Source organism: Taudactylus pleione, unplaced genomic scaffold (assembly GCF_031769625.1).
Source record: "Taudactylus pleione unplaced genomic scaffold, aTauple2 ptg001386l, whole genome shotgun sequence".
NCBI classification, from domain to species: domain Eukaryota; kingdom Metazoa; phylum Chordata; class Amphibia; order Anura; family Myobatrachidae; genus Taudactylus; species Taudactylus pleione.
Genome location: NW_028285786.1, coordinates 211,059 through 223,745, shown reverse-complemented (window position 1 = coordinate 223,745; position 12,687 = coordinate 211,059). Strand labels below are relative to the sequence as shown.

General features: G+C 40.7%; 6 non-coding genes across 6 annotated transcripts; all 6 read left to right on the top strand.

The window, feature by feature from the left end:
* The first annotated feature begins 2,611 nt into the window (after window positions 1–2,611).
* TRNAE-CUC (transfer RNA glutamic acid (anticodon CUC)) lies at window positions 2,612–2,683 on the top strand. Its single transcript has one exon. It is a non-coding gene; the product is annotated as a tRNA-Glu (tRNA).
* A 1,126-nt stretch (window positions 2,684–3,809) lies between these two features.
* TRNAE-CUC (transfer RNA glutamic acid (anticodon CUC)) lies at window positions 3,810–3,881 on the top strand. The gene has a single exon. It is a non-coding gene; the product is annotated as a tRNA-Glu (tRNA).
* A 4,427-nt stretch (window positions 3,882–8,308) lies between these two features.
* TRNAE-CUC (transfer RNA glutamic acid (anticodon CUC)) lies at window positions 8,309–8,380 on the top strand. Its single transcript has one exon. It is a non-coding gene; the product is annotated as a tRNA-Glu (tRNA).
* Window positions 8,381–9,506: 1,126 nt separating this feature from the next.
* TRNAE-CUC (transfer RNA glutamic acid (anticodon CUC)) lies at window positions 9,507–9,578 on the top strand. The gene has a single exon. It is a non-coding gene; the product is annotated as a tRNA-Glu (tRNA).
* A 1,126-nt stretch (window positions 9,579–10,704) lies between these two features.
* On the top strand, window positions 10,705–10,776 carry TRNAE-CUC (transfer RNA glutamic acid (anticodon CUC)). Its single transcript has one exon. It is a non-coding gene; the product is annotated as a tRNA-Glu (tRNA).
* Window positions 10,777–12,490: 1,714 nt separating this feature from the next.
* TRNAE-CUC (transfer RNA glutamic acid (anticodon CUC)) lies at window positions 12,491–12,562 on the top strand. The gene has a single exon. It is a non-coding gene; the product is annotated as a tRNA-Glu (tRNA).
* The last annotated feature ends 125 nt before the right edge of the window (window positions 12,563–12,687 follow it).

Genomic DNA, 12,687 nt, shown 5'->3' with positions numbered 1-12,687 from the left:
CATGGAGCCAGGGACTCTCAACGTCTAGCTCCTCAAAATAATTTTTTTGTGCCAGTACTATACATCCATCAGGTAAAGCTGCTGTGTGGTGTAATTTAGGACTGCTGTGCACAACCATTTTTACTCTCCTTCCTTCTAAAACTGATTCCTAGTAGCCCACTCCCTCACATTCCATTGCTTTGGACTTCATTCAGGAAACTTCCTTTTCTTTCATGGAGTGTCAAACTAAACCATCCCTCCCTGGTGGTCTAGTGGCTAGGATTCGGCGCTCTCACCGCCGCGGCCCGGGGTCAGGGAAAGTGAGGTCCTCGGAATGTTTTTGCCAAAAACACCAACCTTTCAAAGAAATGATGCACTTTCAGTTCAGCGCATCATTTCTAATACTTGAGCAACAGTGAGATGTCAAAACAGACAATGGAAATTGATAACAAAGAGTCAGCTATCTTCCTTTCTTAGTGAATATTTTTCAGTTAGCTACTAAAAGACTTGTGCTCTTGTACAAATGTATTTTTTTCATCAGAACCAATTAGACCATATTTGATATCTGAATCATTAATGTCTTCTTTCTTTAGCACGAGAACAATTTATCATGGAGCCAGGGACACTCAACGTCTAGCTCCTCAAAATAATTTTTTTGTGCCAGTACTATACATCCATCAGGTAAAGCTGCTGTGTGGTGTAATTTAAGACTGCTATGCACAACCATTTTTACTCTCCTTCCTTCTAAAACTGATTCCTAGTAGCCCACTCCCTCACATTCCATTGCTTTGGACTTCATTCAGGAAACTTCCTTTTCTTTCATGGAGTGTCAAACTAAACCGTCCCTCCCTGGTGGTATAGTGGCTAGGATTCGGCGCTCTCACCGCCGCGGCCTGGGTTCGATTCCCGGTCAGGGAAAGTGAGGTCTTCTGAATATTTTTGCCAAAAACACCAACCTTTCAAAGAAATGATGCACTTTCAGTTCAGCGCATCATTTCTAATACTTGAGCAACAGTGAGTTGTCAAAACAGACAATGGAAATTGATAACAAAGAGTCAGCTATCTTCCTTTCTTAGTGAATATTTTTCAGTTAGCTACTAAAAGACTTGTGCTCTTGTACAAAAGTATTTTTTTCATCAGAACCAATTAGACCATATTTGATATCTGAGTCATTAATGTCTTCTTTCTTTAGCACCAGAACAATTTATCATGGAGCCAGGGACTCTCAACGTCTAGCTCCTCAAAATAATTTTTTTGTGCCAGTACTATACATCCATCAGGTAAAGCTGCTGTGTGGTGTAATTTAGGACTGCTGTGCACAACCATTTTTACTCTCCTTCCTTCTAAAACTGATTCCTAGTAGCCCACTCCCTCACATTCCATTGCTTTGGACTTCATTCAGGAAACTTCCTTTTCTTTCATGGAGTGTCAAACTAAACCATCCCTCCCTGGTGGTCTAGTGGCTAGGATTCGGCGCTCTCACCGCCGCGGCCCGGGGTCAGGGAAAGTGAGGTCCTCGGAATGTTTTTGCCAAAAACACCAACCTTTCAAAGAAATGATGCACTTTCAGTTCAGCGCATCATTTCTAATACTTGAGCAACAGTGAGATGTCAAAACAGACAATGGAAATTGATAACAAAGAGTCAGCTATCTTCCTTTCTTAGTGAATATTTTTCAGTTAGCTACTAAAAGACTTGTGCTCTTGTACAAATGTATTTTTTTCATCAGAACCAATTAGACCATATTTGATATCTGAATCATTAATGTCTTCTTTCTTTAGCACGAGAACAATTTACCATGGAGCCAGGGACACTCAACGTCTAGCTCCTCAAAATAATTTTTTTGTGCCAGTACTATACATCCATCAGGTAAAGCTGCTGTGTGGTGTAATTTAAGACTGCTATGCACAACCATTTTTACTCTCCTTCCTTCTAAAACTGATTCCTAGTAGCCCACTCCCTCACATTCCATTGCTTTGGACTTCATTCAGGAAACTTCCTTTTCTTTCATGGAGTGTCAAACTAAACCGTCCCTCCCTGGTGGTATAGTGGCTAGGATTCGGCGCTCTCACCGCCGCGGCCTGGGTTCGATTCCCGGTCAGGGAAAGTGAGGTCTTCTGAATATTTTTGCCAAAAACACCAACCTTTCAAAGAAATGATGCACTTTCAGTTCAGCGCATCATTTCTAATACTTGAGCAACAGTGAGTTGTCAAAACAGACAATGGAAATTGATAACAAAGAGTCAGCTATCTTCCTTTCTTAGTGAATATTTTTCAGTTAGCTACTAAAAGACTTGTGCTCTTGTACAAAAGTATTTTTTTCATCAGAACCAATTAGACCATATTTGATATCTGAGTCATTAATGTCTTCTTTCTTTAGCACCAGAACAATTTATCATGGAGCCAGGGACTCTCAACGTCTAGCTCCTCAAAATAATTTTTTCGTGCCAGTACTATACATCCATCAGGTAAAGCTGCTGTGTGGTGTAATTTAAGACTGCTATGCACAACCATTTTTACTCTCCTTCCTTCTAAAACTGATTCCTAGTAGCCCACTCTCTCACATTCCTTTGCTTTGGACTTCATTCAGGAAACTTCCTTTTCTTTCATGGAGTGTCAAACTAAACCATCCCTCCCTGGTGGTCTAGTGGCTAGGATTCGGCGCTCTCACCGCCGTGGCCTGGGTTCGATTCCCGGTCAGGGAAAGTGAGGTCCTCGGAATATTTTTGCCAAAAACACCAACCTTTCAAAGAAATGATGCACTTTCAGTTCAGCGCATCATTTCTAATACTTGAGCAACAGTGAGTTGTCAAAACAGACAATGGAAATTGATAACAAAGAGTCAGCTATCTTCCTTTCTTAGTGAATATTTTTCAGTTAGCTACTAAAAGACTTGTGCTCTTGTACAAAAGTATTTTTTTAATCAGAACCAATTAGACCATATTTGATATCTGAGTCATTAATGTCTTCTTTCTTTAGCACCAGAACAATTTATCATGGAGCCAGGGACTCTCAACGTCTAGCTCCTCAAAATAATTTTTTCGTGCCAGTACTATACATCCATCAGGTAAAGCTGCTGTGTGGTGTAATTTAAGACTGCTATGCACAACCATTTTTACTCTCCTTCCTTCTAAAACTGATTCCTAGTAGCCCACTCTCTCACATTCCTTTGCTTTGGACTTCATTCAGGAAACTTCCTTTTCTTTCATGGAGTGTCAAACTAAACCATCCCTCCCTGGTGGTCTAGTGGCTAGGATTCGGCGCTCTCACCGCCGCGGCCCGGTTTCGATTCCCAGTCAGGGAAAGTGAGGTCCTCGGAATATTTTTGCCAAAAACACCAACCTTTCAAAGAAATGATGCACTTTCAGTTCAGCGCATCATTTCTAATACTTGAGCAACAGTGAGTTGTCAAAACAGACAATGGAAATTGATAACAAAGAGTCAGCTATCTTCCTTTCTTAGTGAATATTTTTCAGTTAGCTACTAAAAGACTTGTGCTCTTGTACAAAAGTATTTTTTTCATCAGAACCAATTAGACCATATTTGATATCTGAGTCATTAATGTCTTCTTTCTTTAGCACCAGAACAATTTATCATGGAGCCAGGGACTCTCAACGTCTAGCTCCTCAAAATAATTTTTTCGTGCCAGTACTATACATCCATCAGGTAAAGCTGCTGTGTGGTGTAATTTAAGACTGCTATGCACAACCATTTTTACTCTCCTTCATTCTAAAACTGATTCCTAGTAGCCCACTCCCTCACATTCCATTGCTTTGGACTTCATTCAGGAAACTTCCTTTTCTTTCATGGAGTGTCAAACTAAACCATCCCTCCCTGGTGGTCTAGTGGCTAGGATTCGGCGCTCTCACCGCCGCGGCCCGGGTTCGATTCCCGGTCAGGGAAAGTGAGGTCCTCGGAATATTTTTGCCAAAAACACCAACCTTTCAAAGAAATGATGCACTTTCAGTTCAGCGCATCATTTCTAATACTTGAGCAACAGTGAGTTGTCAAAACAGACAATGGAAATTGATAACAAAGAGTCAGTTATCTTCCTTTCTTAGTGAATATTTTTCAGTTAGCTACTAAAAGACTTGTGCTCTTGTACCAAAGTATTTTTTTCATCAGAACCAATTAGACCATATTTGATATCTGAGTCATTAATGTCTTCTTTCTTTAGCACCAGAACAATTTATCATGGAGCCAGGGACTCTCAACGTCTAGCTCCTCAAAATAATTTTTTCGTGCCAGTACTATACATCCATCAGGTAAAGCTGCTGTGTGGTGTAATTTAAGACTGCTATGCACAACCATTTTTACTCTCCTTCCTTCTAAAACTGATTCCTAGTAGCCCACTCCCTCACATTCCATTGCTTTGGACTTCATTCAGGAAACTTCCTTTTCTTTCATGGAGTGTCAAACTAAACCATCCCTCCCTGGTGGTCTAGTGGCTAGGATTCGGCGCTCTCACCGCCGCGGCCCGGGTTCGATTCCCAGTCAGGGAAAGTGAGGTCCTCGGAATATTTTTGCCAAAAACACCAACCTTTCAAAGAAATGATGCACTTTCAGTTCAGCGCATCATTTCTAATACTTGAGCAACAGTGAGTTGTCAAAACAGACAATGGAAATTGATAACAAAGAGTCAGCTATCTTCCTTTCTTAGTGAATATTTTTCAGTTAGCTACTAAAAGACTTGTGCTCTTGTACCAAAGTATTTTTTTCATCAGAACCAATTAGACCATATTTGATATCTGAGTCATTAATGTCTTCTTTCTTTAGCACCAGAACAATTTATCATGGAGCCAGGGACTCTCAACGTCTAGCTCCTCAAAATAATTTTTTCGTGCCAGTACTATACATCCATCAGGTAAAGCTGCTGTGTGGTGTAATTTAAGACTGCTATGCACAACCATTTTTACTCTCCTTCCTTCTAAAACTGATTCCTAGTAGCCCACTCCCTCACATTCCATTGCTTTGGACTTCATTCAGGAAACTTCCTTTTCTTTCATGGAGTGTCAAACTAAACCATCCCTCCCTGGTGGTCTAGTGGCTAGGATTCGGCGCTCTCACCGCCGCGGCCCGGGTTCGATTCCCAGTCAGGGAAAGTGAGGTCCTCGGAATATTTTTGCCAAAAACACCAACCTTTCAAAGAAATGATGCACTTTCAGTTCAGCGCATCATTTCTAATACTTGAGCAACAGTGAGTTGTCAAAACAGACAATGGAAATTGATAACAAAGAGTCAGCTATCTTCCTTTCTTAGTGAATATTTTTCAGTTAGCTACTAAAAGACTTGTGCTCTTGTACAAAAGTATTTTTTTCATCAGAACCAATTAGACCATATTTGATATCTGAGTCATTAATGTCTTCTTTCTTTAGCACCAGAACAATTTATCATGGAGCCAGGGACTCTCAACGTCTAGCTCCTCAAAATAATTTTTTCGTGCCAGTACTATACATCCATCAGGTAAAGCTGCTGTGTGGTGTAATTTAAGACTGCTATGCACAACCATTTTTACTCTCCTTCATTCTAAAACTGATTCCTAGTAGCCCACTCCCTCACATTCCATTGCTTTGGACTTCATTCAGGAAACTTCCTTTTCTTTCATGGAGTGTCAAACTAAACCATTTCTCCCTGGTGGTCTAGTGGCTAGGATTCGGCGCTCTCACCGCCGCGGCCCGGGTTCGTTTCCCGGTCAGGGAAAGTGAGGTCCTCGGAATGTTTTTGCCAAAAACACCAACCTTTCAAAGAAATGATGCACTTTCAGTTCAGCGCATCATTTCTAATACTTGAGCAACAGTTAGATGTCAAAACAGGCAATGGAAATTGAAAACAAAGAGTAAGCTATCTTCCTTTCTTAGTGAATATTTTTCAGTTAGCTACTAAAAGACTTGTGCTCTTGTACAAAAGTATTTTTTTTGACATGGAGTGTCAAACTAAACCATCCCTCCCTGGTGGTCTACTGGCTAGGATTCGGCGCTCTCACCGCCGCGGCCCGGGTTTGATTCCCGATCAGGGAAAGTGAGGTCCTTGGAATATTTTTGCCAAAAACACCAACCTTTCAAAGAAATGATGCACTTTCAGTTCAGCGCATTATTTCTAATACTTGAGCAACAGTGAGTTGTCAAAACAGACAATGGAAATTGATAACAAAGAGTCAGCTATCTTCCTTTCTTAGTGAATATTTTTCAGTTAGCTACTAAAAGACTTGTGCTCTTGTACAAAAGTATTTTTTTCATCAGAACCAATTAGACCTTATTTGATATCTGAATCATTAATGTCTTCTTTCTTTAGCACCAGAACAATTTATCATGGAGCCAGGGACTCTCAACGTCTAGCTCCTCAAAATAATTTTTTCGTGCCAGTACTATACATCCATCAGGTAAAGCTGCTGTGTGGTGTAATTTAAGACTGCTGTGCACAACCATTTTTACTCTCCTTCCTTCTAAAACTGATTCCTAGTAGCCCACTCCCTCACATTCCATTGCTTTGGACTTCATTCAGGAAACTTCCTTTTCTTTCATGGAGTGTCAAACTAAACCATCCCTCCCTGGTGGTCTAGTGGCTAGGATTCGGCACTCTCACCACCGCGGTCCGGGTTCGATTCCCGGTCAGGGAAAGTGAGGTCCTCGGAATGTTTTTGCCAAAAACACCAACCTTTCAAAGAAATGATGCACTTTCAGTTCAGCGCATCATTTCTAATACTTGAGCAACAGTGAGATGTCAAAACAGGCAATGGAAATTGAAAACAAAGAGTCAGCTATCTTCCTTTCTTAGTGAATATTTTTCAGTTAGCTACTAAAAGACTTGTGCTCTTGTACAAAAGTATTTTTTTCATCAGAACCAATTAGACCATATTTGATATCTGAGTCATTAATGTCTTCTTTCTTTAGCACCAGAACAATTTATCATGGAGCCAGGGACTCTCAACGTCTAGCTCCTCAAAATAATTTTTTTGTGCCAGTACTATACATCCATCAGGTAAAGCTGCTGTGTGGTGTAATTTAGGACTGCTGTGCACAACCATTTTTACTCTCCTTCCTTCTAAAACTGATTCCTAGTAGCCCACTCCCTCACATTCCATTGCTTTGGACTTCATTCAGGAAACTTCCTTTTCTTTCATGGAGTGTCAAACTAAACCATCCCTCCCTGGTGGTCTAGTGGCTAGGATTCGGCGCTCTCACCGCCGCGGCCCGGGGTCAGGGAAAGTGAGGTCCTCGGAATGTTTTTGCCAAAAACACCAACCTTTCAAAGAAATGATGCACTTTCAGTTCAGCGCATCATTTCTAATACTTGAGCAACAGTGAGATGTCAAAACAGACAATGGAAATTGATAACAAAGAGTCAGCTATCTTCCTTTCTTAGTGAATATTTTTCAGTTAGCTACTAAAAGACTTGTGCTCTTGTACAAATGTATTTTTTTCATCAGAACCAATTAGACCATATTTGATATCTGAATCATTAATGTCTTCTTTCTTTAGCACGAGAACAATTTATCATGGAGCCAGGGACACTCAACGTCTAGCTCCTCAAAATAATTTTTTTGTGCCAGTACAATACATCCATCAGGTAAAGCTGCTGTGTGGTGTAATTTAAGACTGCTATGCACAACCATTTTTACTCTCCTTCCTTCTAAAACTGATTCCTAGTAGCCCACTCCCTCACATTCCATTGCTTTGGACTTCATTCAGGAAACTTCCTTTTCTTTCATGGAGTGTCAAACTAAACCGTCCCTCCCTGGTGGTATAGTGGCTAGGATTCGGCGCTCTCACCGCCGCGGCCTGGGTTCGATTCCCGGTCAGGGAAAGTGAGGTCTTCTGAATATTTTTGCCAAAAACACCAACCTTTCAAAGAAATGATGCACTTTCAGTTCAGCGCATCATTTCTAATACTTGAGCAACAGTGAGTTGTCAAAACAGACAATGGAAATTGATAACAAAGAGTCAGCTATCTTCCTTTCTTAGTGAATATTTTTCAGTTAGCTACTAAAAGACTTGTGCTCTTGTACAAAAGTATTTTTTTCATCAGAACCAATTAGACCATATTTGATATCTGAGTCATTAATGTCTTCTTTCTTTAGCACCAGAACAATTTATCATGGAGCCAGGGACTCTCAACGTCTAGCTCCTCAAAATAATTTTTTCGTGCCAGTACTATACATCCATCAGGTAAAGCTGCTGTGTGGTGTAATTTAAGACTGCTATGCACAACCATTTTTACTCTCCTTCCTTCTAAAACTGATTCCTAGTAGCCCACTCTCTCACATTCCTTTGCTTTGGACTTCATTCAGGAAACTTCCTTTTCTTTCATGGAGTGTCAAACTAAACCATCCCTCCCTGGTGGTCTAGTGGCTAGGATTCGGCGCTCTCACCGCCGTGGCCTGGGTTCGATTCCCGGTCAGGGAAAGTGAGGTCCTCGGAATATTTTTGCCAAAAACACCAACCTTTCAAAGAAATGATGCACTTTCAGTTCAGCGCATCATTTCTAATACTTGAGCAACAGTGAGTTGTCAAAACAGACAATGGAAATTGATAACAAAGAGTCAGCTATCTTCCTTTCTTAGTGAATATTTTTCAGTTAGCTACTAAAAGACTTGTGCTCTTGTACAAAAGTATTTTTTTAATCAGAACCAATTAGACCATATTTGATATCTGAGTCATTAATGTCTTCTTTCTTTAGCACCAGAACAATTTATCATGGAGCCAGGGACTCTCAACGTCTAGCTCCTCAAAATAATTTTTTCGTGCCAGTACTATACATCCATCAGGTAAAGCTGCTGTGTGGTGTAATTTAAGACTGCTATGCACAACCATTTTTACTCTCCTTCCTTCTAAAACTGATTCCTAGTAGCCCACTCTCTCACATTCCTTTGCTTTGGACTTCATTCAGGAAACTTCCTTTTCTTTCATGGAGTGTCAAACTAAACCATCCCTCCCTGGTGGTCTAGTGGCTAGGATTCGGCGCTCTCACCGCCGCGGCCCGGTTTCGATTCCCAGTCAGGGAAAGTGAGGTCCTCGGAATATTTTTGCCAAAAACACCAACCTTTCAAAGAAATGATGCACTTTCAGTTCAGCGCATCATTTCTAATACTTGAGCAACAGTGAGTTGTCAAAACAGACAATGGAAATTGATAACAAAGAGTCAGCTATCTTCCTTTCTTAGTGAATATTTTTCAGTTAGCTACTAAAAGACTTGTGCTCTTGTACAAAAGTATTTTTTTCATCAGAACCAATTAGACCATATTTGATATCTGAGTCATTAATGTCTTCTTTCTTTAGCACCAGAACAATTTATCATGGAGCCAGGGACTCTCAACGTCTAGCTCCTCAAAATAATTTTTTCGTGCCAGTACTATACATCCATCAGGTAAAGCTGCTGTGTGGTGTAATTTAAGACTGCTATGCACAACCATTTTTACTCTCCTTCATTCTAAACCTGATTCCTAGTAGCCCACTCCCTCACATTCCATTGCTTTGGACTTCATTCAGGAAACTTCCTTTTCTTTCATGGAGTGTCAAACTAAACCATCCCTCCCTGGTGGTCTAGTGGCTAGGATTCGGCGCTCTCACCGCCGCGGCCCGGGTTCGATTCCCGGTCAAGGAAAGTGAGGTCCTCGGAATATTTTTGCCAAAAACACCAACCTTTCAAAGAAATGATGCACTTTCAGTTCAGCGCATCATTTCTAATACTTGAGCAACAGTGAGTTGTCAAAACAGACAATGGAAATTGATAACAAAGAGTCAGTTATCTTCCTTTCTTAGTGAATATTTTTCAGTTAGCTACTAAAAGACTTGTGCTTTTGTACCAAAGTATTTTTTTCATCAGAACCAATTAGACCATATTTGATATCTGAGTCATTAATGTCTTCTTTCTTTAGCACCAGAACAATTTATCATGGAGCCAGGGACTCTCAACGTCTAGCTCCTCAAAATAATTTTTTCGTGCCAGTACTATACATCCATCAGGTAAAGCTGCTGTGTGGTGTAATTTAAGACTGCTATGCACAACCATTTTTACTCTCCTTCCTTCTAAAACTGATTCCTAGTAGCCCACTCCCTCACATTCCATTGCTTTGGACTTCATTCAGGAAACTTCCTTTTCTTTCATGGAGTGTCAAACTAAACCATCCCTCCCTGGTGGTCTAGTGGCTAGGATTCGGCGCTCTCACCGCCGCGGCCCGGGTTCGATTCCCAGTCAGGGAAAGTGAGGTCCTCGGAATATTTTTGCCAAAAACACCAACCTTTCAAAGAAATGATGCACTTTCAGTTCAGCGCATCATTTCTAATACTTGAGCAACAGTGAGTTGTCAAAACAGACAATGGAAATTGATAACAAAGAGTCAGCTATCTTCCTTTCTTAGTGAATATTTTTCAGTTAGCTACTAAAAGACTTGTGCTCTTGTACAAAAGTATTTTTTTCATCAGAACCAATTAGACCATATTTGATATCTGAGTCATTAATGTCTTCTTTCTTTAGCACCAGAACAATTTATCATGGAGCCAGGGACTCTCAACGTCTAGCTCCTCAAAATAATTTTTTCGTGCCAGTACTATACATCCATCAGGTAAAGCTGCTGTGTGGTGTAATTTAAGACTGCTATGCACAACCATTTTTACTCTCCTTCATTCTAAAACTGATTCCTAGTAGCCCACTCCCTCACATTCCATTGCTTTGGACTTCATCCAGGAAACTTCCTTTTCTTTCATGGAGTGTCAAACTAAACCATTTCTCCCTGGTGGTCTAGTGGCTAGGATTCGGCGCTCTCACCGCCGCGGCCCGGGTTCGATTCCCGGTCAGGGAAAGTGAGGTCCTTGGAATATTTTTGCCAAAAACACCAACCTTTCAAAGAAATGATGCACTTTCAGTTCAGCACATTATTTCTAATACTTGAGCAACAGTGAGATGTCAAAACAGGCAATGGAAATTGAAAACAAAGAGTCAGCTATCTTCCTTTCTTAGTGAATATTTTTCAGTTAGCTACTAAAAGACTTGTGCTCTTGTACAAAAGTATTTTTTTCATCAGAACCAATTAGACCATATTTGATATCTGAGTCATTAATGTCTTCTTTCTTTAGCACCAGAACAATTTATCATGGAGCCAGGGACTCTCAACGTCTAGCTCCTCAAAATAATTTTTTTGTGCCAGTACTATACATCCATCAGGTAAAGCTGCTGTGTGGTGTAATTTAGGACTGCTGTGCACAACCATTTTTACTCTCCTTCCTTCTAAAACTGATTCCTAGTAGCCCACTCCCTCACATTCCATTGCTTTGGACTTCATTCAGGAAACTTCCTTTTCTTTCATGGAGTGTCAAACTAAACCATCCCTCCCTGGTGGTCTAGTGGCTAGGATTCGGCGCTCTCACCGCCGCGGCCCGGGGTCAGGGAAAGTGAGGTCCTCGGAATGTTTTTGCCAAAAACACCAACCTTTCAAAGAAATGATGCACTTTCAGTTCAGCGCATCATTTCTAATACTTGAGCAACAGTGAGATGTCAAAACAGACAATGGAAATTGATAACAAAGAGTCAGCTATCTTCCTTTCTTAGTGAATATTTTTCAGTTAGCTACTAAAAGACTTGTGCTCTTGTACAAATGTATTTTTTTCATCAGAACCAATTAGACCATATTTGATATCTGAATCATTAATGTCTTCTTTCTTTAGCACGAGAACAATTTATCATGGAGCCAGGGACACTCAACGTCTAGCTCCTCAAAATAATTTTTTTGTGCCAGTACAATACATCCATCAGGTAAAGCTGCTGTGTGGTGTAATTTAAGACTGCTATGCACAACCATTTTTACTCTCCTTCCTTCTAAAACTGATTCCTAGTAGCCCACTCCCTCACATTCCATTGCTTTGGACTTCATTCAGGAAACTTCCTTTTCTTTCATGGAGTGTCAAACTAAACCGTCCCTCCCTGGTGGTATAGTGGCTAGGATTCGGCGCTCTCACCGCCGCGGCCTGGGTTCGATTCCCGGTCAGGGAAAGTGAGGTCTTCTGAATATTTTTGCCAAAAACACCAACCTTTCAAAGAAATGATGCACTTTCAGTTCAGCGCATCATTTCTAATACTTGAGCAACAGTGAGTTGTCAAAACAGACAATGGAAATTGATAACAAAGAGTCAGCTATCTTCCTTTCTTAGTGAATATTTTTCAGTTAGCTACTAAAAGACTTGTGCTCTTGTACAAAAGTATTTTTTTCATCAGAACCAATTAGACCATATTTGATATCTGAGTCATTAATGTCTTCTTTCTTTAGCACCAGAACAATTTATCATGGAGCCAGGGACTCTCAACGTCTAGCTCCTCAAAATAATTTTTTCGTGCCAGTACTATACATCCATCAGGTAAAGCTGCTGTGTGGTGTAATTTAAGACTGCTATGCACAACCATTTTTACTCTCCTTCCTTCTAAAACTGATTCCTAGTAGCCCACTCTCTCACATTCCTTTGCTTTGGACTTCATTCAGGAAACTTCCTTTTCTTTCATGGAGTGTCAAACTAAACCATCCCTCCCTGGTGGTCTAGTGGCTAGGATTCGGCGCTCTCACCGCCGTGGCCTGGGTTCGATTCCCGGTCAGGGAAAATGAGGTCCTCGGAATATTTTTGCCAAAAACACCAACCTTTCAAAGAAATGATGCACTTTCAGTTCAGCGCATCATTTCTAATACTTGAGCAACAGTGAGTTGTCAAAACAGACAATGGAAATT